We start from the raw sequence: 23,427 nt of genomic DNA on the forward strand, positions 1-23,427 counted from the left end.
TTTTGGGGATTTGGGGTTTTTATTTACTTTTATGTACTAAAAATGTCTTTCTTATTCTAAAGTTAATAATTTTATACATTTGGATTATTGAAATAAATAATATGTAACTGCATTCAAGTATTTTCTTTTAGTGTCATTACTGCAAAATTTATGTGGCATTATTGCAAAAACAAGACACTTCAAAAGACCTCAAATAACAAAAAAAAAAAATACTGATTTAATGTATTTTAAAATGTATAAATATATATATTCATAACAAAAGCTGTTATATATGGAAGCCCGTTTCCGCCACGTTGAGTAAAAAAATATAATTATGTAAGTCATAATAATGAGAAACTTTCTCATAATAATGACTTAGTATCTCATTATAATAAGAAACTTTCTCGTAATTATGACTTATCTCATTATAATGAGAAACTTTTTTCGTAATAATGACTTAACATCTCGTAATAATGAGAAACTTTCTCGTAATAATGACTTAACATCTCGTAATAATGAGAAACTTTCTCGTAATAATGACTTAACATCTCGTAATAATGAGAAACTTTCTCGTAATAATGACTTAACATCTCGTAATAATGAGAAACTTTCTCGTAATAATGACTTATTTTCTCGCACTTCTACGCATGCGCAAAGCAGCGGAGCAGAAGGGCGTTCCACACTATTGACATCCCCTGGTCAAAGATGTGTAAATGCATCACAGCAAACATGGCACGCTCTGCAGTGAATAACATTAATGATAAATTATCAGTATATGAGACAGGCTTCCATAGATAGTCTTTTATTCATTTGTAATATCAATGTGTATTTTTGTGTATGAACAAGCAGCAACGCAAGGGTGATCCATGGATTTCAAATAGATCCAGATGAACCTGCACATCAAATATCCTAGAAGCATCTGCAAAATACGTGTTATATTAACACACATGTGTTACACTTAAACTTGACGAATAAATGTAATATTCCAACTTTAATCTGATAGTTTTGTAAATTCATGTAACAATTTCCATCGGTGCGCACAAGCAGGCGTCCTTCGTTACCATGGTAACCGTCCTGCTTCTGCATTCCACTTTCACACCTTATCGTGCGCATGGAAAAGTATGGAAGATATAGGCCTACTGATGATGTTATTTAATGATACTACAGATTGCACTTAGTAGATCAAACTGACTTTAAAGTGTAAGTTGCAGGTAAAATTTTTCACGAAGATAATGCAATGTGTTTATTAAACATAAAGATAAGAACCGCCCACCATTGTTTTTTATACCAAAATGCTGATATAATATGAAAAGTTGGCACTTTTAACAGTGGTTTTAACCGCTCCCGCTCCCTTCCACTAGATGGGGCGTGACGTCATAAGAGGAACTCACTAGTAGAGTTACCGTACGCTAGCAGCTATATTCGCCTTACATAACTTCAGAAAAGTTGGTTGTATGTTTTATTTGATAAAAAAAATTATGGATAAAATAACTCAATTGTAAACATACTCGTGTGTGCTGACTTCAAGGGGACCGTGATCCTGCCTGAAATGAGAATATGCTATTCGCAAAACAAACGGGTTCAGGCACGTCAGATCAGCCGGTCGCAGGTCGAGCTGTTCCACTAAACTCCAAAACGCGTTCACCTCACGGCAGCACACACTCTCCACTGCTGATAGCCCACACAAACACAGTGATGGGGACATCGATCTCTCTTTTTCTTTTCTGACAATAAACATTGCTAATTAAATAGTGAGAAATTGATAACGCGTGGATTGAGGAAGGGTATTACATGACGTTTGAGGCGTCGATGAGACTAGCGATTGATGCCTGTGCATCATTTGGACTGACTTACTGTAAGTAAATAATGTCTTCAGTCGTTGTCCCTCCTTGCTATTCTACATGACGGCAATATTTTGAAAAGTCTTGCTTGTTCCGTTATATTATCTGGGTTAAGTTTGCACCAGGCTAGCCTAGCTCTAACGTAGCTAATGTTACTCACCAGGACACCTGGCCAGCCCTCCACTAATTCTCCTCACACCAAGCATTAATAACTCTTTGAGTGCCATGGCTCCCCTCTCTCACGCCTGACCGGTTAAAAATTGTAGGGCTGTGATCCATAAAGAATTTGATGGTTTCCCACATCCTCAGTCGTTCTCCAAATAGCCATAATACAGTAAGAATCTAGCAGAGTATGGGTTGCGAGTTCCTCTTGTGACGTCATCACCCAGTAACTGAAAAAACACGCTACATTTGAAGAAACCCCAATAAATGTTATTTTAACGCATTTTAAGACAGAAATAATTAAATATATACATATAGAGCACTTTAATTTACACATTAATTGGCTGTGGTGGTTAACCTGCAACTTACACTTTAATGAAAACAACTGTTTTGCAGAGCGTGCCATGTTTGCTGTGATGCATTTACACGGCTTTGACCAGCGGATGTCGCTAGTGTGGAACGCCCTTCTGCTCCGCTGCTTTGCGCATGCGTAGAAGTGCGAGAAAATAAGTCATTATTACGAGAAAGTTTCTCATTATTACGAGATGTTAAGTCATTATTACGAGAAAGTTTCTCATTATTACGAGATGTTAAGTCATTATTACGAGAAAGTTTCTCATTATTACGAGATGTTAAGTCATTATTACGAGAAAGTTTCTCATTATTACGAGATGTTAAGTCATTATTACGAGAAAGTTTCTCATTATTACGAGATGTTAAGTCATTATTACGAGAAAGTTTCTCATTATTACGAGATGTTAAGTCATTATTACGAGAAAGTTTCTCATTATTACGAGATGTTAAGTCATTATTACGAGAAAGTTTCTCATTATTACGAGATGTTAAGTCATTATTACGAGAAAGTTTCTCATTATTATGAGATGTTAAGTCATTATTACGAGAAAGTTTCTCATTATTACGAGATGTTAAGTCATTATTACGAGAAAGTTTCTCATTATTACGAGATGTTAAGTCATTATTACGAGAAAGTTTCTCATTATTACGAGATGTTAAGTCATTATTACGAGAAAGTTTCTCATTATTATGAGATGTTAAGTCATTATTTCGAGAAAGTTTCTCATTATTACGAGATGTTAAGTCATTATTACGAGAAAGTTTCTCATTATTACGAGATGTTAAGTCATTATTTCGAGAAAGTTTCTCATATTACGAGATGTTAAGTCATTATTACAAGAAAGTTTCTCATTATTACGAGATGTTAAGTCATTATTACGAGAAAGTTTCTCATTATTACGAGATGTTAAGTCATTATTTCGAGAAAGTTTCTCATTATTACGAGATGTTAAGTCATTATTACGAGAAAGTTTCTCATTATTACGAGATGTTAAGTCATTATTACGAGAAAGTTTCTCATTATTACGAGATGTTAAGTCATTATTACGAGAAAGTTTCTCATTATTACGAGATGTTAAGTCATTATTTCGAGAAAGTTTCTCATATTACGAGATGTTAAGTCATTATTACAAGAAAGTTTCTCATTATTACGAGATGTTAAGTCATTATTACGAGAAAGTTTCTCATTATTACGAGATGTTAAGTCATTATTTCGAGAAAGTTTCTCATTATTACGAGATGTTAAGTCATTATTACGAGAAAGTTTCTCATTATTACGAGATGTTAAGTCATTACGAGAAAGTTTCTCATTATTACGAGATGTTAAGTCATTTTTACGAGATGTTAAGTCATTATTACGAGAAAGTTTCTCATTATTACGAGATGTTAAGTCATTATTACGAGAAAGTTTCTCATTATTACGAGATGTTAAGTCATTATTACGAGAAAGTTTCTCATTATTACGAGATGTTAAGTCATTATTTCGAGAAAGTTTCTCATATTACGAGATGTTAAGTCATTATTACAAGAAAGTTTCTCATTATTACGAGATGTTAAGTCATTATTACAAGAAAGTTTCTCATTATTATGAGATGTTAAGTCATTATTTCGAGAAAGTTTCTCATTATTACGAGATGTTAAGTCATTATTACGAGAAAGTTTCTCATTATTACGAGATGTTAAGTCATTATTTCGAGAAAGTTTCTCATTATTACGAGATGTTAAGTCATTATTACGAGAAAGTTTCTCATTATTACGAGATGTTAAGTCATTATTACGAGAAAGTTTCTCATTATTACGAGATGTTAAGTCATTATTACGAGAAAGTTTCTCATTATTACGAGATGTTAAGTCATTATTTCGAGAAAGTTTCTCATTATTACGAGATGTTAAGTCATTATTACGAGAAAGTTTCTCATTATTACGAGATGTTAAGTCATTATTACGAGAAAGTTTCTCATTATTACGAGATGTTAAGTCATTATTTCGCGAAAGTTTCTCATTATTACGAGATGTTAAGTCATTATTTCGAGAAAGTTTCTCATTATTACGAGATGTTAAGTCATTATTACGAGAAAGTTTCTCATTATTACGAGATGTTAAGTCATTATTACGAGAAAGTTTCTCATTATTACGAGATGTTAAGTCATTATTACGAGAAAGTTTCTCATTATTACGAGATGTTAAGTCATTATTTCGAGAAAGTTTCTCATTATTACGAGATGTTAAGTCATTATTACGAGAAAGTTTCTCATTATTACGAGATGTTAAGTCATTATTTCGAGAAAGTTTCTCATTATTACGAGATGTTAAGTCATTATTACGAGAAAGTTTCTCATTATTACGAGATGTTAAGTCATTATTACGAGAAAGTTTCTCATTATTACGAGATGTTAAGTCATTATTTCGAGAAAGTTTCTCATTATTACGAGATGTTAAGTCATTATTACGAGAAAGTTTCTCATTATTACGAGATGTTAAGTCATTATTACGAGAAAGTTTCTCATTATTACGAGATGTTAAGTCATTATTACGAGAAAGTTTCTCATTATTACGAGATGTTAAGTCATTATTACGAGAAAGTTTCTCATTATTATGACTTAAAGAATCTTTTTTTTTTATTATTATGACTTAAAGAATCTTTTTTTTTTTTTACTCAACGTGGCGGAAATGGGCTTCCATAGTTATAAGAGCAGTCAGTCACATCCAAAAAAAATGAATGGATCTCTATGGCGCCTCTGCTGGAAGTATATGGTAATTACACTTTTTGGCAAAACTATATTATCTGCAAAAAAATGTCTAACCAGAAGATGGAAGAATTATGCATCTCACACCTAGATCAATATCCAGAAACAACTCATATTTAATTTCCATCATCATTAATTTTTATTTATTTTTTTTATAAAAAGGTAATATTTCATATGCATGCTAATGGTGTAGCTGAGGTATTTTGCAGTAAATAGGTACAAAAGTACTTCAAATCTCCCAAAACATAGCATTAATGTATAGATGAGAAGTAAACCAAAAAATATATATATTCTGTGTATTATTAAAAATGTAAAAAAAAAAATATATATATATATATATATAAAAAAATACAATCACTCTATATATTTTTGGGGTCATATCGACCCCAAATGCACTGAGTGTAAACAGGAAACTAGAGACATATGAGGAAAAGATGGTTCAGTCCTGTGTCTGCTGGGAAACGTCCCGCTAAAACTGTATAAGAATGTTTAGAGAGTGTTATCCTTCCTTTTAGGAGAACATTCTGGTAACAAAAATAAAATAATCTACAGAAAACATTACAAGAACATAATGCTCTCAAAACATTCATAGAACAACAACATTTCTATCTGGGATGAGCTCATATTGTCAAGTCAAGTCACCTTCATTTATATAGCGCTTTTAACAATATTGATATCGAGATCATAGTATGAGCACACAGTGAATGCGCTGTGAGTAAAAGAACTACAAATAACCTTTATCTTTTATTTGTTTGTTTGTTTTGTTGTACTGGTGGTGTAAAGGAATACAAATATATATTCTCCTAGTGCATGTTTAATCATATTGTATTACATGATTTGTTAATGCATTATTTTGTCATGACTTTACTTGAGAGGGCCCTAATCATAATCAAATTCACTGTTAACTACTTCCCAAACTCAGCTCATGATTGATCATAAACTTACTATCAAACACACAACGAGTGTTCAGCTCAGTGAAGTGATGTTGTGTGGTCAGAGAACAGAAGTACAGTATCATCACGACTGTGTCTGGATGGAGAGTGAACTACTGATCCCAGCAAACCTTCCCTGAGTTTTGCTCCTTCCTTTGGGAACTGTTCCACAAATATTCTTTGTGGGTTTTGAATTGTTATTTTGTATTTAGCTGTGCATAAGTCACAGTAGGGTGAGTTTGAAGGAAAGAGAGAAACACAGAACAGATAAAGAGCTTTTAAGGTCAGTTATTAGTGTATTTTCTACGGTTGAAGAGGAGGATCAACTAATCCTGTGCCGTCCAGTAATGTTTATGACAAAGCTGAAATCAAGAGTTCAATCTATGATGATATTACATTATTTACATTTGTTTCAAACTCAGGGTATTTCTAATTCTTTCTTAAAGAGGCGTTTGATTTGGTTTATCCATAAATGTTAATTAATGCATTAACTATCAAACACCGGAAAAATACTGTACGAGTTAAATCTTCTACTTGTTATGCTGGTATGGTTTATGGTTTAATTTATTAAAATCATAATGATCACTGAGATATACTGTGTTTCAGGTATCAGTGGAGTGGATGATCATGTGTTCATCAGTTCTGGTGAAAATGTCTCTCTGCCCTGTAATAATGCTCTTTCTGACTGCAAATCTAAAACTACATGGATCTACAACAGACATTCAGCAGCAGTTGCACTGATTGAATTAGGGATAACGAAGGAAGACACAGGGAGACATGAGAGACTGAGTCTGGAGTCTGACTGCTCTCTGAACATCAAGAACGTCACAGAAGAAGATTATGGATCTTACACCTGCAGACAATGGATATATGTGAATGACAGACGACCAGGACCTGATGCACGTGTTTATCTGCATGTTCTTCATGGTAAGTTTATGATTATGTGGTCAATTTAAAAAGGGCAGATTCTCCCTTTAAACTCAGATGATGATTGAAGAGTCTGTGATTTGTGTCTTGTGTTCAGTTTCAGTGTCTCCATCATCATCATCATCATCATCATCATCATCTTCATCCTCACAGACTGAGATCAGTCCAGGCCGCTCTGTGACTCTCTCCTGTCAGTTGTATTCAGTCTCCTGTGATGATCTGGTTCGTTCTGAGGGAATTAAGCTGTTGTGGGTGAATCAGACAGACTCCAGATATCAGATATCATCATCATCAGCTCCATATTGCTGTATCATCATCACTCTGACTACAACACTCCTGAATGAAGATGACAACAGAGAGTGGAGATGTCGGCTTACTCAGAGAAATCAACTCAAGACCTCAGTCAGATACACTGTCAAGTATTCAGGTGAGAAAACACTCTTTTCAGACAGATTTGTGAAAACTTTCACACACTGGCTCTACTCTTCTTGATGGCTTCATATGTTTGGCAATTGTAAAATCTTAGTGGTCAAAGTCATAAACTGCATAAAAATCCTTATAATTCCCAATATTGACCTCCTATGGGTCATACATGAAAGATTGCATAAATCTATTAAAGCCTAGTATGACCCCTGTAGGAGGTCAGTTTGAGGAATTCTAAGTCTTAATAATGTCATTGATTCAGGAAAGCTGAAGGTTTATGGGAAGCAGCTCACTGTGTTTCACTCTCATATAAACCAGGAATAAATGATACAGTAACATCTCTCTTCTCAACTACTGCCACTGTAAGCTGTGATGATTGAACACAAACTGCATGTCATGATCAATATGAAAATATGATGTTAATGTCCTGATGCGTCTGAACATTCATCTTCTGCAGCTCCAGTCGCTTCAACAACACTGACTCCAGTCAGAAGCTCAAACTCTGAGAAGACATCAAGCCGAACTACAGCAGCAGCTTCTACACAAGGTTCATGATCACATGATCACTGTCACACATCATCAGTCTCTCGCTTCAGTGGTTTGCACTGGCTCTCACAGACTGCTTTATCATCACACATATTATCATCAAAAAAAGCTCTTTAGTCAGATTTGTCAGTGGGTTTTGATACATATGACCGGTCTTGTACAGTCTGTTGTCTGATGCAAAATAATCATAATATACAGCTAGTGTAACTCACGCCACTCCTATGATAAATTAATAAATCATAGTGAGGATTTATTAAACACAACTCATCCCATGTTAGTGTGTCATCCCAGCACCAGAACTGAGCGTCACACTGATACGAAGCTGCTCTAGACTATAGCAGTTTGTAAAAGAAATGCCTTGACATTATGTAATCATATTTCTATTTCCATCTTGTTTTTAAAAGTTGTAACATCAACTACAGCAACAACACTTACTCCAGATACCACATTAATCTCTCTGAATCAAGGTGTGTATGAACGAACTACAGCAGCAGCTTCTATACAAGGTTCATGATCACATGATCACTGTCACATACATCAACCTCGAAGCATTCCTCAATATTTGTGCATTTGAATGTTTTTGTGGCAGAGCGAGAGTTATAGGGCGGGCGGAGCACGAATTATACATGTGCTCAGCAAACAGACTACTACAATAACCAAGTTGATATCACTTTCCCACTACGCCACCTTGGGAATTTCACCCAAAGAATTAAATGCGCCCTCTAAAGGCACGCACAGGTTCTAGTCACCATTAGAGCCAGAGACATAGGTAGTGCTACAAAAACTCTTTATTAGCAGTTAAAACAGGCATTAACATGCAGTCTCACTCATCTCATTGAAAGATTCAATTATCACTGGCAAAGGAACCAGGGCTTACCCACGAGGCAGTCTCAGATAGAATAATCACCCTTGGATAAGGAAATCACTACAATCACACACACAGCCCGACTAATGTCAGTGAAGAGCACGACACACGGTGAAGGACCCCACCACCCAGAGAAGGTCATTCGTCTGCCCCCGGTGCCCAGATCCTGCCGACAACAAGAGAGAGACAGCATGATATGCATTAGCAAAACACAATAATTAAATAATATAAAGTATAACTTAAATGTAGCTCGGGAAAGGGACTAAATAATCTGTCCTACCTGAGCCTACATAATGCAATCACAAATAACAAAAATCAAAACATAAGCAAATTCAAATTAAAGAAACATAAACAACTGACCAAATGTCTTCGACCGTATAGCTGAAGTGAAACCAAAATACAAATTCAGAAATATAAAACAGCACTTGATTAGAATTGCCATTGCCCTCATCATGTGCCTATAGCAAATATACTCACGATAGGGAACGCTGCACCGGGGTTAATATCCCGAATTCTGAGTAAAACGTGGAGCCGATGCAGATTGACTTTTGACTATGTAAAACATACAAATTAGTACCCACTCCATTGAAGCAACCCATATTAACCTCATTACACAACGTCATCACACACAACGCGCTCTCCTTACCATCTCAAATGTCCACATTCGATTTCCCAACCGGCAACACACCAGTTAACAACAAAAGCAGTGGCTCAGCAGCTTCAGTGGTCTTTATGAATGGCATAACATGTCAACACTCCACTCCAACGCAAGCAGCAGCGGCGCATCAATGACGTAACGGCCTCTGAAACTGACGCACCCCTACGCTCTTATACACCCACGGTCACAGCCCATTGGCCAAACCTCAAATTACAATAGTAGGAGCATAGACAGTAAAAGAAATGGACACAGCGACCCCATTGGAACTCAATTGAGACAAGTGAAGCCCATTTTTAGCGATTTCTTAGCACTTCCTTTCCTGACGCGCAGACTCAAACCGAGCAAAGCGTTACACGGACCACGTGAGCAACCCGTCTGTCTTCTAGTAGCTGTGCCAAGAGAAATCTGAATCATTCCCTTCCGAATCTTGCAGAGACGGAGAGTGTGAGTAGGAGCTGTCCATAAGCTTGTAGCAGGAGCAACTTTTGCTAGGTATTCTGATTAATTATATTGTCATTTTGCCTCCACGTCCCCCCGATTGCCCGCGAGCTTCTCCTCCTGTCCATACGGTAATCTCTCTACTGTGCGACAGAGAGTCGCGTGGTTATGACGCAATCGTTAGCCTACTTTTACAAAAACTGCTTCTACGGGGCCATAACATAAGCTACAAGGTAATGGAGCATTTTATACATTGTCGTGTTTCTTTAGAAATAAATAATGGACAAATGGAGTCTTTAAACGCCTCAGATGTAAAGTTATTCGCTGTCAAAGTGACGCCAAAATGAATGGGAGTCAATGGGATGCTAACTGCAGGTGAAGTTCTGCTACAAGATGGCGACACGCGGCCGACTTCAACTTCCGGTCGACTTACTTCCCCCCTGAGTAGGAGGGGAAAATAGCCCATCCTGCCACATTTTCATACAGGAAACGTTGTATGTTTTAGATGCCGTCAGTAAATAGATATTCCACATTTCAATGTTTCTGCAAACTTAGAAATTCTAGTGTGCTAGAAACTCACTTATAAGTTATAACATGAATATCTATGAATGAATAAAGCATCAAATAGATTTATTTTTGGTCAATGGCGATAGTCATTCTCTTCCTGACACCTTGAGATTGAAGTAAGAAGATAATGATGACAGGCATATCCATCATTTCTGTGATATGAAGCTCAAGTATTATGTGATGATGATGTTGTGTATATGTGGCATTATGTGTTGAACTGAACTAACAGACGTGATCCACAGATCCAGGAGAAACTGAAGTCAGTGTGACTGCTGGATCATTATACAGAGGTACGACACGTTCATTTATACTGACAGCTTTATAACATTAAACTATCAGTCAGTCTGTAAAAGCTTCATCAATAACTGTTGATAGTTGAATACCCTTGACTTCAGTCATGTACAGTTTCTCTTCTTCCTCTCATGTTTCCTGCAGTGATTGTGATTATTGTTGAGATCGCAGTGTTTGCTGCTCCTACTGTGATTCTTCTTCAGATCATCTGTGCAAGAAGAGCTGGTGAGTTTTGAGCCGCACACAATCTGATGATTCACACTCATCTGATCTGGAACAATCTGCAATCATGATAAAAACACATACGAGAGGTCAGTCAATGCTTTTATTTTGCAGGGAGGAAGGACTCGAAGCACCCAGAGGAAATAGAGATGCCGACAATATTACAATAAAATACTGATGAGTTTAGAGCCAATCTGCAGCAATATTTACAATAGCAAAAACTTACAGAGGATTGTTCATTGTTTTATTTTCTTCTTCTCAGAAAACAGGGAAAAAACTCTGATCACCCTGAAGAAAGAGTGACACCAAGTTTAGATTACATTTTTTTTTTTACAACTAATAGGCCAGATTTTTTTTCATTAACATCCCAGTGAACACGTTGATCTCACAGTGATCTCTCCATATGATCACAATGTGAGTCACAAGTGTAACCTCACAGCGCACTCACTGTGTGCTCATATTATGACCACAGTATGAGCTCACCCCAGCTAGAAATGTTATTGGACATGAACTTCATCGTTTAGACGTCAAATTTTGGTTGAAAATGAAAATTGGGTTGATGTGTTAGGCCGGCTACACACCGGCTTCGTGGCGTGTCCATTTTTATTACAACCAACGCCTATTTTTCACGCGACATGCAAGCGTGTTGGAAGCGTTTCCAGGCAAAATAGAATAGGAAAAGATGTTTGTATGTCATTTTGATACGAATACATATTAATAAATGATATTTTGATGTTTGAAAGTCTTTGGTTTTGACATAAATGCAGATATAAATGTAATTTAAAAAAAATAATAAATAATTATCAATTTTGAAATATTGCACCTGTCAATATACAGTGTAGAACAAAATATTTTGTTGCCTATTTTGTCGTCACCTAGCAGCAGCAGCGCCGCGTCAGACACGTTTCTGGTGTGCAAAGACATAGAAAACGCCACGCTCACGCAACAGAAACGCCACGCTGTGCAGCCAGTGTGTAGCCGGCCTAAACATTAGATGTCAGGCTCCAACTTCATTAAATAACTCCACAAACAGCATTACCAGCTTAACTTATTACTAACCAAATTTACTTTATTTCTGTCATATGTGTGGAAAAGTTCTTATTGAGATTAACAGAGGTTTAGATTATGATGATTTATTAATAATAATAGTTAGGTTTGATGTCATCATTATGGTGATCAGTGTTTGCTTTAGTTGGTCAGTTTGACTCTTGATGTTTTAATGTTAGTTTTTCTCTGGCTGCTGGAACTGTGTGTTATGGCAAGAACAGTAAGAGAAAATGTGATCAGATGATGTCATCTATTAACAGTCACATATTCTATCTATAAACTGTCATGTGTGTTATTAATTTCATATAATTGATTATAGTAATGTTTCTACAGTATGACATCCAAAAGTGTTTTAATAAAATAAACTGTATAATTACCAGTTGCAATTATAACTGTATAAGTTCCAGCATAGGTGCCTTCTGCACTGGCATCGTCTGGTCTGTCAAATATGTTAATTATGTATATGGTGTCGAGTGCAAGGCGCGCACTATACTTTTTTTCTTTTTGCATCTTTTTCCTTCATCTAAAAAAATAAAAATAAATTAGCTTTAATGCAGTGCACATATACAGACAGCCTACACAATCATGTGAATGTCTCTAATTGTCCATAAGGCAAAAATAAAAGCAAATGTGATCTTCTGGATCATAACAATCTGTTATGCTTGTGTCTCTTGTGTATGGATACATCCAGAAAACATTTTCGTGGAATTGTGAAATGTTGAGCTTTTAGGGTTTGGAGCTGTTATCCGTCCGACTGACAGGAGTGTGTTGTGGGTGTGGCCAAACTATTGCATATCACTATCACATCTATTCAAAACTTTTCAAGCAAAGGTTTTAGCCAGGAATGGGTAAACTCGGTCCTGGAGGGCCACTGTCCTGCAGAGTTTATCTCCAACCCTGATAAACTCTCCTGCCTGTAGCTTTCTAGTAATCCTGGAGACATTGATTAGCTGTGTTTGATGAGGGTCCCAGATAGCAAGCAACCATCCAAACAATGTTAAATCAGTGTTAATGTGTCAATGTTAACTGCATTGAATCAACATCACTTTAGCACCCGCAATTCATGTGTGAACTCGTGAATAAAGTCTATAGTCTAAATATAAAGTCTAAATATTACTGAATTTAGTCTACTCAGATCTTGAAGAATGTGCAGTACTGTGGCTCCCTCTAGTGCACAACATTAGTGGGTTATGAATCACATTGATATATATGGCTGATTTTTTTTTAATGATTACATTTTTTTTTAATGATTACTTTTTACTGATAATATACTCACATTAAGATCAAATTCACTAATTCGTGGTACCTTATTTCATGCTTTAACAGTTGAATTATAAACTTGCTATGAAATATAAAAAAAAGAAATTTGTGTGATCATGTTGATGTTTATAGATGTTTTGTCTTTTTTGTACATTTATTATTGCAGACAAAATATGTTTAGAACACGGATTATAGCTCATGGATTATAGTGCTTGCACGTGTTAATCATTTTGATACTATATTCATCCCATATATTTCTCACTACAGAAACATGGGATTTGTCTATAATGTATAAAAAAATAATTATTAATTAATTAAATCACAGTTAAGACACTTGCGATTGCATTTCCATTAAGTGGAGGGGGCGTGTTCGGCTCGGAATGCATTTTCAATTTCACACTGAATTTTGCTACATTCATTGCGGGACATTTAATGAAAATGCAATCGCAAGTGTCTCAACTGTGAGTGTAAATGCAATTAAGAAAAATAACATTTAAATGATCATTTTGCGACAGTTATTGCTTGAACAAGTTAAAATATCTAATCATTTCTGTAATACATTTTAATTTTGCAACTTATAAAGTGTTAAAAATGTATTCAATTTACATATTAAAACTAGTGTATGAAATGGCAAATGTAAATTATATAATTGAATTATCATTTTTATTTTGCACCAACATTGCACAAATGTAATGGAAAATGTACATTTAAATACAGAAATGCATTGTCATTTTTACATATTACATTTCAAATTGAAAATTGCTACCCACATGCTACCATAGTACACATGCCATCAATGTGGGAAGAGTTTCACAAACAAACAATGTCTTGAGCATCACATGAGAGTTCACACTGGAGAGAAGCCGTTCTCCTGTGATCAGTGCGGGAAGAGTTTCACATACAAAGGTAATCAAGCCCACCGGCAACTATAGTTGCCGCAGTGCATAGTTGTCATTTTCCTTTTGTAAATATTTTTCTAGATGTTGTCCATGTTTTATTTCTCAATGAAATGCAAGCAAACAACAAAATAAAGGATTTCAAGAAAAAAAAAAAGGTATTCACTTCCTCCCTGTTGTAGTTGTCTTTTGGACTATTCGATAATAATAATGACACAGACACACGGAGATCACATCTAGCTCGCTTCACTTCTCTACCGGAAAACTCCCGGATCATACCAACTATACAAACTGTATGGGGTGACCTGGTAAGTACCATTCACTGCCTATACTACATCCCCCTTCTTAAGCATTTAACAAAGTATTACTTTGATATAAAGCAAAACAGTATGCTGTATATATATAACCAGTGTGTCAAATACACATTTGCTATGAACAAGCAATAATAACACTAAATCTAGCATACTTAAGTAAGCACATAATCTTTAAACCATGCTGGTTGTTTAATGATGCGTCCAACTCTTGTGCATTCTGGACGTCTCTCGCTCCTTTTCTCTTCTTGAGAAGACTCAACTGGACCAGGCTTTGGAACAGTGTTATTGCACAAGTCATTGTCGGTGTACACAGAACAATCAGGTTGTGAGTCTTGATTGATTGACCTGTCAGGCCTGAGGTGACGTCTGTTTCTGCGGTAGACTGTACCTGATGCTGTGACTACATCATATGAACGTGGTTCATCACGGATGCTGACAACTTTAGCAGGTTTCCATTTGTTTTTGATTCTCATATGTACTCTATCTCCTCCTTTCAAAGGTGACAATGGTGATGCTGTTTTGTCATACCATTTCTTTTGTCGTGATTGGAGATGCTGCAGTGTTTCTCGGATGTTTTTGGGTGTAGACGGTTGAAGAACAGTTTGACTGGTAGGTAAGGTTGATCGTAAGACTCTACCCATGAGAATCTGGGCTGGCGAGTATTTGAGACCAGTGATAGGAGTGTTGCGGAGTGTTAATAAAGCCAGGTGTGGATCAGTGCCAGACTGAGCAGCTGCTTTCAGCATAGCTTTGACAGTCTTTACAGCTCGCTCTGCCATGCCATTGGATTGAGGGAAATTTGGGCTGGAGTGTATGATGTTGAAACCCCAGTCATTGGCAAATCTAGCCATTTCAGCACTGGCAAAGGGTACATGATCTGCAATCAAGAGTTCAGGCACTCCATGTCTTGCAAACACGGCTTTGAATTGTGCTATCAGTGTACCTGACGTTTTGTCCGACAACTTTAGGACCTCTGGAAATTTGGAAAAGTAGTCCACAATCAGAAGAAATGAACGTCCTTGAAAGTCAAAAATGTCCGCGGCGATTTTCTGCCACGGTGCATTTGGAACTGGATGTGACATGAGTGGTTCCTTTTGATTTTCAGGTCGACTCTCTTGACAGTGAGCACAGGTTTCTACCATCTGACGTACAGCTTCAGTAAGTCCTGGCCAGTAAAAGCATGATCTGGCATGTGCTAGAGACCGCTGTATACCCTGATGTGCCGCATGAAGTCGTTTCAGCACTTCTGGTCGCAATGCACGAGGAATGACTATGCGATCATCTTTCATGAGTAGCTCAGCATCTATGCTAATAGTATGTCTGACTGACCAGTAAGCTTGAGCTGCCAGTGGAACATTTTTCTTTCTGTCCGGCCATCCATGCTCATGTAGCTGCCGTATCAGGTTAAGTTCAGGATCTGACTGTGTGGCTTGTTGGATTCTGTGCATGATGTTACCACAAAGTGATTCTTCCTCCATTGCATAGATAACTTTCTCTTCACTCAGGTCCAAACTCTCTTTTGAATCAGACTGAATGTATGCTCTGGACAGCGTGTCTGCGATGTACATCTGGTTGCCTGGAGTGTAAACAATGTGAATGTCATACCTTTGAAGCTGGAGCAGCATTCTTTGAAGACGTGCTGGTGCTGCGCCTATGGGTTTGGAGAATATCGCCTCAAGTGGTTTGTGATCAGATTGAACTCTAACAGGCACACCATAAACATGCTGGTGGAATTTTCTCAGAGCGAACACTATGGCTAGTAACTCCTTTTCTATCTGGGCATAGTTCTTTTCAGCCGCAGATAGTGCTCTTGAGGCATATGCAATTGGTTGCTGTTTCTGCATTAGAACTGCGCCCAAGCCATCTTTTGAGGCATCAGCCTGCACTTCTATCGGCTCCTTTGGGTCAAAATGTCCAAGAACTGGTGCAGTTGCTATGGCTGTTCTGAGTTTTTCGAGTGCTAACTGCTGTTCAGGATGCCATTGCCAGTCTGTGTCTTTCCTTAGCAAGAGTCTGAGTGGTGCAGTGAGTGTAGCTTCGTTGGGTATGTATTGTGACAGATAGCGTGTCATTCCCAGCAAACGTTGAAGAGCTTTTCTGTCAGAGGGAGGAGGAAATTGCAATATCGCTGCAACCTTGGACTCATCAGGCTTCACTCCCTCAGCAGTGATAACATGGCCTAGGTAAGTGACTTCATTGACCATATACTGCAATTTGTCTATGTTGAATTTCACATTCAGACTCACCGCTCTGTTCATCACTTTCTCCAGGATGACGTCATGCTCTGTTTTGGTGGATGCTGCTATGATCATGTCATCTGCTACCATGAAAACACCTTCAATATCCCCAAAGCTTTCTGTGTTCAGACGTTGAAACACCTCACTCGCTGATTTTATGCCAAAAGGCATGCGATGAAAACGGTACCTGCCCCATGGTGTGTTGAAAGCACATAGATCTGCTGACTCCTCATCTAATTGAACCTGCCAGTAGCCGTCTTTCTCATCAAGGATGGTGAACAACTTTTTGCCGGCTAACTTACTCCGTATGTCCTCCAGGGTTGGAATGTTGTAGTGCTGGCGGAGTATGGCTCTGTTTAAGTCTCTGGGGTCCAAACAGACTCTCAGTGTGCCGTTTTTCTTTTCCGTAATGCATAGACTGCTGACCCATGCTGTCGGCTTAGATACTTTGCTTATGACGCCTCTTTCTTCCAGCTCATCCAGTGTCTCTCTGAGTCGGTCATGAACTGCATACGGTATCTTCCTGCAGCCGTGTATTACCGGTGGAACAGAAGGATCAGTGTGAATATGATGCAATCCTGGAAACTGGCCCAAACCTTGAAACACTGATGCATAGCGGTTAAGAAGCTCAGCTTTTGTGGCAGGTGCTGTTGGTGTTAGAGCATCAACTCTTCTTATGAGGTCTAATTGCACACACGCCTGTCTCCCCAGTAGGGCTGTATTTGATGCTGTAGTCACAAAGAACATCATATCAGTTGTTTTATTTTTAGACTGCACTTGGAGTTTAACAACACCATCTGGTTTGATGCGGGTGCCTCCATATGACACTAGCACTGTGTTTGTCTTTTTGATGTTCACAGGAACCTGAAGCTGTTCAATGATTTTCATTGGAATGACGTTTGCTTCAGCCCCCGTGTCAAGCTTGAAGTTGACAACTGTGCCTGCCATATTCAGATTTGCGTGCCAGCCTGTTTCTGACGTGTTTGAGTGAACTACAGTACCCACAAACAGTGTGTCTATCCCCGATATCTCAGTATCTGTGTCGAGCGCATCCATCTTGGCTCTTGATCTGCAAACGAGTGCAAAATGGTTCTTTTTGCCACATTTTTTACACACTTCATTGTAGGCGGGACATTGCCTGGGCATGTGAATGCGTCCGCATTTACCACAATTTTTTGAGTGTTCTCTCGTTGGCGGTGTCATTTGTTTGTGCACTGCTGGTTTGTTTGATCGCCATTTAGACTGCTGGCCTTTTTTGGTGACGGCATGCACAAATTGTGTGTCTGACGATGCTGCCATTGCTGTAACTTGTGCCCTCGTGACTTCTTTAGCTCTACACATGTCGATGGCTTTTGAAAGTGTCAAATCAGATACAGACAGCAATCGTTCACGGAGGCCAAAGTCTGTTATACTGAACACTATTTTGTCTCGTATCATGAGATCTTCGGTTTCTCCGAATTCACATGTGCGTGCTTTGTTTCTTAACTCCGTGAGGAATTTATCTATGCCTGCTTGCTCGGAGAATGTGTGGGCCCAGAACTGATGTCGTTCAAAGACTGTATTCTTTCGCGGAGCACAGTATTTTCGCAGTGCTGCGAGGACCTCTGATAATTTTTTATCACGTGCGTCTGCATATTCGATGTCCAGCGAGTTATAAATGTCTAGCGCCTCTTCTCCTAAGCAATGCAACAGTACAGCGATTTGTCTCGTCTCCGATTTATCCACTAGAGCTGAGGCAGTAAGATACAGATTAAATCTTTGTTCCCACTTACGCCAATTTTCAGCCAAGTTCCCCGTCAGAGACAAAGGTGGCGGCGGATGAAGCATTTCCATCTCGACCGTCGCATTAGCACGTGGGGCTCGTTCGGATGTCCGGCCGCGCTGCTGTTCGTCACTGCTCACTCGCGCCTCGGTGATCTTCAGTCACTGCTTGATGTGCGCGGTGTTGTTTAGTAGGGTATTTCGACTTCTGACACCATGTTGTAGTTGTCTTTTGGACTATTCGATAATAATAATGACACAGACACACGGAGATCACATCTAGCTCGCTTCACTTCTCTACCGGAAAACTCCCGGATCACACCAACTATACAAACTGTATGGGGTGACCTGGTAAGTACCATTCACTGCCTATACTACACTCCCTGTCACATGAGGCTGTCAACTTCCTACCCCTATTTCCAGGAAGCATGGCGAAGGCAAACCCTCCCAAAAGAAAGGTCATTTTCATGTTACTAATAAGTATTTTTTGTTGACATATATATATATATATCTACATAATCATGAAGGTCTCTAGAATCAGCCGAACAAAACAAATCTTACAAGAGATCTATAGTTTTTTGTATACTTAGTCAAAAGTCCAAGCGGCAACTATAGTTGCGGTGGGCAAATGCCTTGTAAGTACATATATCATGGGAAAATGGGGTATACTGTGTTAATAGGTTAATAAATCAAGTTCATTGGTCTTGTTTAGTGCATAAACATAACTTAACCCTTTAAATGACATCTCTATATAGATATATTTTTTTCTTCATTCTATTTATTTCTATTTATTTATTTATTTATTTATTTATTTATTTCATTTAACTTTTTGATACACAATGCCCTGTTATGGCTGCACTTTGTTCTGCACTGTTCCACAACTTTAACCCTTGTGCGCTGTTCGTTTGCAGTTTACAGTCAGGCTGTTTGGGGTCTGAGAGACCCCAGGCAACAAAATGTTATTTTGTAAAAATATATATATTTTAAACAAATGTAATTTTACTCAGTTTATTAATGTTTTTACTCTACATTTGGACATTTTTACTCCACAAAATGTTCAAAAAAAGAAAAGAAAAATTCTCCAAAAAGAAAAAAAAAAATTAATAAAAAATTTGCCTTATAAAATACCCACATTTCTAACTTTCATTCATGGGGATAACATGAAGATTTTTGGCCAAATTTTGGAAAATGCAGTTTTAAAAGTAAAAAAAAATCACTTTAACCAGTAGATGGCTGCAGAGCTCTAAAAGTACTAAAAGTTTCAAACTAAAAGACATCTTTTCACAAGTTTTTCCAGTTAGATTCATATCTACATATAATGAAATCACAATTATAACAATAAAAGTTACTTTCTGTCAAAGTTTGGCAGTTTTTGTACTGAAAAAAAAATCAGTTTTTCAATAATGTTCCATTATGATTAGAATCAAACCTGATCAGGATGTTACAAAGAGAAAAGTTGGAGTTTTTAGAGTTTATCATTTATTTCAAATATCTGTTTTTCATATAATTCTACAAATTTAAAGTGTGCCACTTCATTTCTGTCTGTGTGTTCTGTGTTGTTTCTGATTTTGAGGATGAATTTTGTCCATTGATCAAATTCATTTGATTCTAATAATATAACATTACTGAAAAACAGATTTTTTTTCAGTACAAAGAGTGCCTAAACTTTGACAAAAAGTTACTTTTATTATTATAATTGTGATTTCATTATATGTAGATATGAGTACAACTGGAAAACTTGTGAAAAGATGTCTTTCAGTTAGTCAAAAAGCAAATAGCAAATAGTGGTGCTCTGCAGCCATCTACTGGTTAAAGTGATAAATTGTTACTTTTAGAACAGCATTTTCCAAAAGATGGGCAAAAATCTTTTAAAAACACTTAATCATGTCAAATTATCCATGTTATCCCCATGAATGAAAGTCAGAAATGTGGGTCAAAAAGACCCTGAACAGCGCACAATGGTTAAGGCAAATGGATTTGTTGTTTGTTGTGTTTTCATATTCAAGAGATTATAAGCTAGATGCAGTTTTTTTTTGGGGTCTGCATCAAATGTTCTTCGACTTTTATACATAATAAATTTGTTTATGAATAAAGATTGATCTGTTGAAAGCAGTTATTTTGAGATAAATGCCAAATGTTCTCCTCCTATTCATATTTTACATTGAAGGGGTGCATACAACATATTTGCCCACCGGCAACTATAGTTGCCGCACATTCAAATATGATTTTCAAGAAAGAAAAAAAAAAACCTGGGGAAAATAAATGCAGAACATGTTCACATAGGACACTATTAACAGGATTATATGCATGAAACCATTCGGAAAAATTTGGGCACAAATGGGTTAATGTTCACATGAGTATCCATACTGGAGAGAAGCCGTTCATTTGTGATCGATGTGGCAAAACATTTATCTGTGCATCAGACCTGAAGAAACACCTGACAGTTCATACGAAGGAGAAGCCGCATTCATGTTCTGTGTGTGGAAAGATTTTTTCACTTAAACTTTAAAAGTACATCAGAAAATTCACATGTGCTTTGAGTGTGAGAAGACTTTTACTTCAGCGAACAGTTTAAAATTGCACCAGAGAATTCACTCTGGAGAAAAACCTTACAAGTGTTCACACGGTGACAAGAGATTCAGTCACTCATCATCTCTGAAAACACATGAGAGGATCCACACCGGAGAGAAGCCGCACACGTGTGATCAGTGTGGAACCAGTTTCTATTATAAAACTCACCTGAAGCGACACATGAAGATCCACACAGTGCAGAAACCACATCACCACAGTCCGAGATCACGGTGAGTAGTTCATCTTTATGTGCTGAGAAACAAAAGTCTTTTCTGTGCAAGTTAGTTTCCCAACAGCCACGATGAGCGAGAGGACATTATCTACTAACTCATGTTCACACCAACACGAAAGTTCAGTCCGATTTTCACATGCAATTTGTCTGTTCAGACCAATGCATAAGATAGCAGTAGATGCAAATTCACTCTCTCACTGAGGTGGCGCTCCTGGAAAAGCAGAAATAAAGCACTATACAACTTTCTGTTTCTGACACCGACTTGTTAAGAAGAAGAATGTCAAACAGTATTTGCATGTTTTCAAACAGCCGTTCAGAATTTTGTTTTTGCTATGGTGATTATTAAGATTGTTATGGTATTAAGAATACAGAGATGAGAGAGACGCTTCCAGATTATTTCTCTGTTAATCAAGTATATTTTGTTTTTTATGTGTACGCAAGGCTCCTCATACAGTGGATGTGATACAGTTCATCACCAGAATAGTAAGCACCACCTGATTTAACCTTGCCATGCAGGTCGCACCTGTGCTTTGAATTGCATTGTTTTGCAGTAATCGGTTGTTCCACAAGGTGGCAGCACTGGCCCAGGCTGTTGATTCCCAGTATAAAACCAAACTAAAGGGATGGAACAACAACAGACGCCTGCATTGACAAGCGACTGTGTGAGGGGGTCAAGAGATAGCCGTAACTTTAGTTTAAAAGATTACAAAACACGGTTTCACTTTATTTTAATGGTCCCTTTAACACATTCTGTTGAGTATATGTTGCACCTACATGTCTTACTATCTCTCATTAGAGTGTTAGTAGAGTATCAGTAGAGTATTAGTAGAGTGTTAGTAGAGTATTAGTAGAGTCAGTAGAATGTCTAGAACGTCACTTTGAACTGCATGAGTAAGCCATGATCAGCTGGTTGTTTGCATAAAATAGTCCATAGAAACTCACTTGATTTAATTTGTCTTTTAATTTTTAATTTATCTCCTATGACCACTTGCTTCTGACAGCCTTGTTATATTAGGTGATTTTAATATTCATATCTGCTGCCCGGAAAGGCCCCTAGTACAAGATTTTGTAACTGTGTTTATTTTAACCTTACTCAGTCTGTAGTGGGATCTACTCACTTACAAGGCCACACTTTAGATTTGGTTTTGTCCTGGGGTGTTCCGGTGTGTGAGCTTGTTATAGAAAACATTGGGCTAGTATATCATTATATTATTAATTTAATGTTTTTTACTAGGCCCACTCGAGGCTGTGAGTCAGTTGGTCGTCGTGTTAGGCCCATTAATGCTTTGACTGCCTCTGAGTTCTCTGAGGCGTTTAAGTCTCATACCCAGCTGTGTGTCGTGGATTTGTCTCCATCTTGTCAGGGGTCAGATATGTTAGTGGCTAGTTTTAATTCAAAATGCAATGGTATTCTGGATTCCATAGTCCCCTTTAAAAAGGTAAAATCTAAAAAGGTAGCTCAGCCCTGGCTTAAAGGAGACATATCATGCTTTTAAATTGTTCCTTTTTACATATAAATCATACATTTGTAGTCTATATAAAGCGGAACTGCAATGCTTGGGTCTGAATTCTTCATTATTATAGCTCCACAGGCCCCTTTTCTACCCCTTTTCTGATGTGCGTCTGAGAGCAACTCGTTTCGGTGCGGTCTCTTTAAATACAATTGAGACACTTCATACCCCGCCCCCTCTCCAGGTTGCAGAGGTTCAACTCCACCCCGTTCGGCCATTTTTGTAGTTTGATAGCAGAGATACGATTATCTAGCGGCACAGAAACTTTTTATTCACACGTTATTAACAAAATGTCAACAACGGAAGACTTGTCCAGCCAGCCTTACATGTTCGAGCCAGAGTCGGAGCCGGAGAGAGATGAAAATGAAGACGACGAACCTGCAGAACAACGTCTTCATATGGATGTATCGCACTGGTGTGTACTGTATTTACACATGAAACTTTGGTCTTCCGACCTTTTACCGTGTCGATTTATTTTGATTAATATGTGCGAGGGAGAGAGAGCAAGACAGCGTCTAGTTTGGAGACGGTGAAGTCTTGTTTACACTTTCGCCTGGCTCTGAAGAGAGAGAGAGAGAGAGAGAGAGAGAGAGAGAGAGAGAGAGAGAGAGAGAGAGAGAGAGAGAGAGAGAGAGAGAGAGAGAGA

General features: G+C 37.6%; 1 protein-coding gene and 1 long non-coding RNA gene across 2 annotated transcripts in view; both read left to right on the plus strand.

The window, feature by feature from the left end:
- Positions 1–23,427, plus strand: part of LOC311297742 (uncharacterized protein) — a gene marked incomplete at both ends in the record, with an annotated part of 153,426 nt that overhangs the window by 90,428 nt on the left and 39,571 nt on the right. The gene's annotated exons all lie outside the window — the stretch shown is intronic.
- LOC311286653 lies at positions 10,609–11,616 on the plus strand. Its single transcript, XR_014626607.1, has 3 exons — positions 10,609–10,729; positions 10,875–10,955; positions 11,067–11,616. It is a non-coding gene; the product is annotated as an uncharacterized lncRNA (long non-coding RNA).

This window comes from Rutilus rutilus, assembly GCF_951802725.1.
Source record: "Rutilus rutilus genome assembly, chromosome: 1".
In the NCBI taxonomy this organism is placed as follows: Eukaryota; Metazoa; Chordata; class Actinopteri; order Cypriniformes; family Leuciscidae; genus Rutilus; species Rutilus rutilus.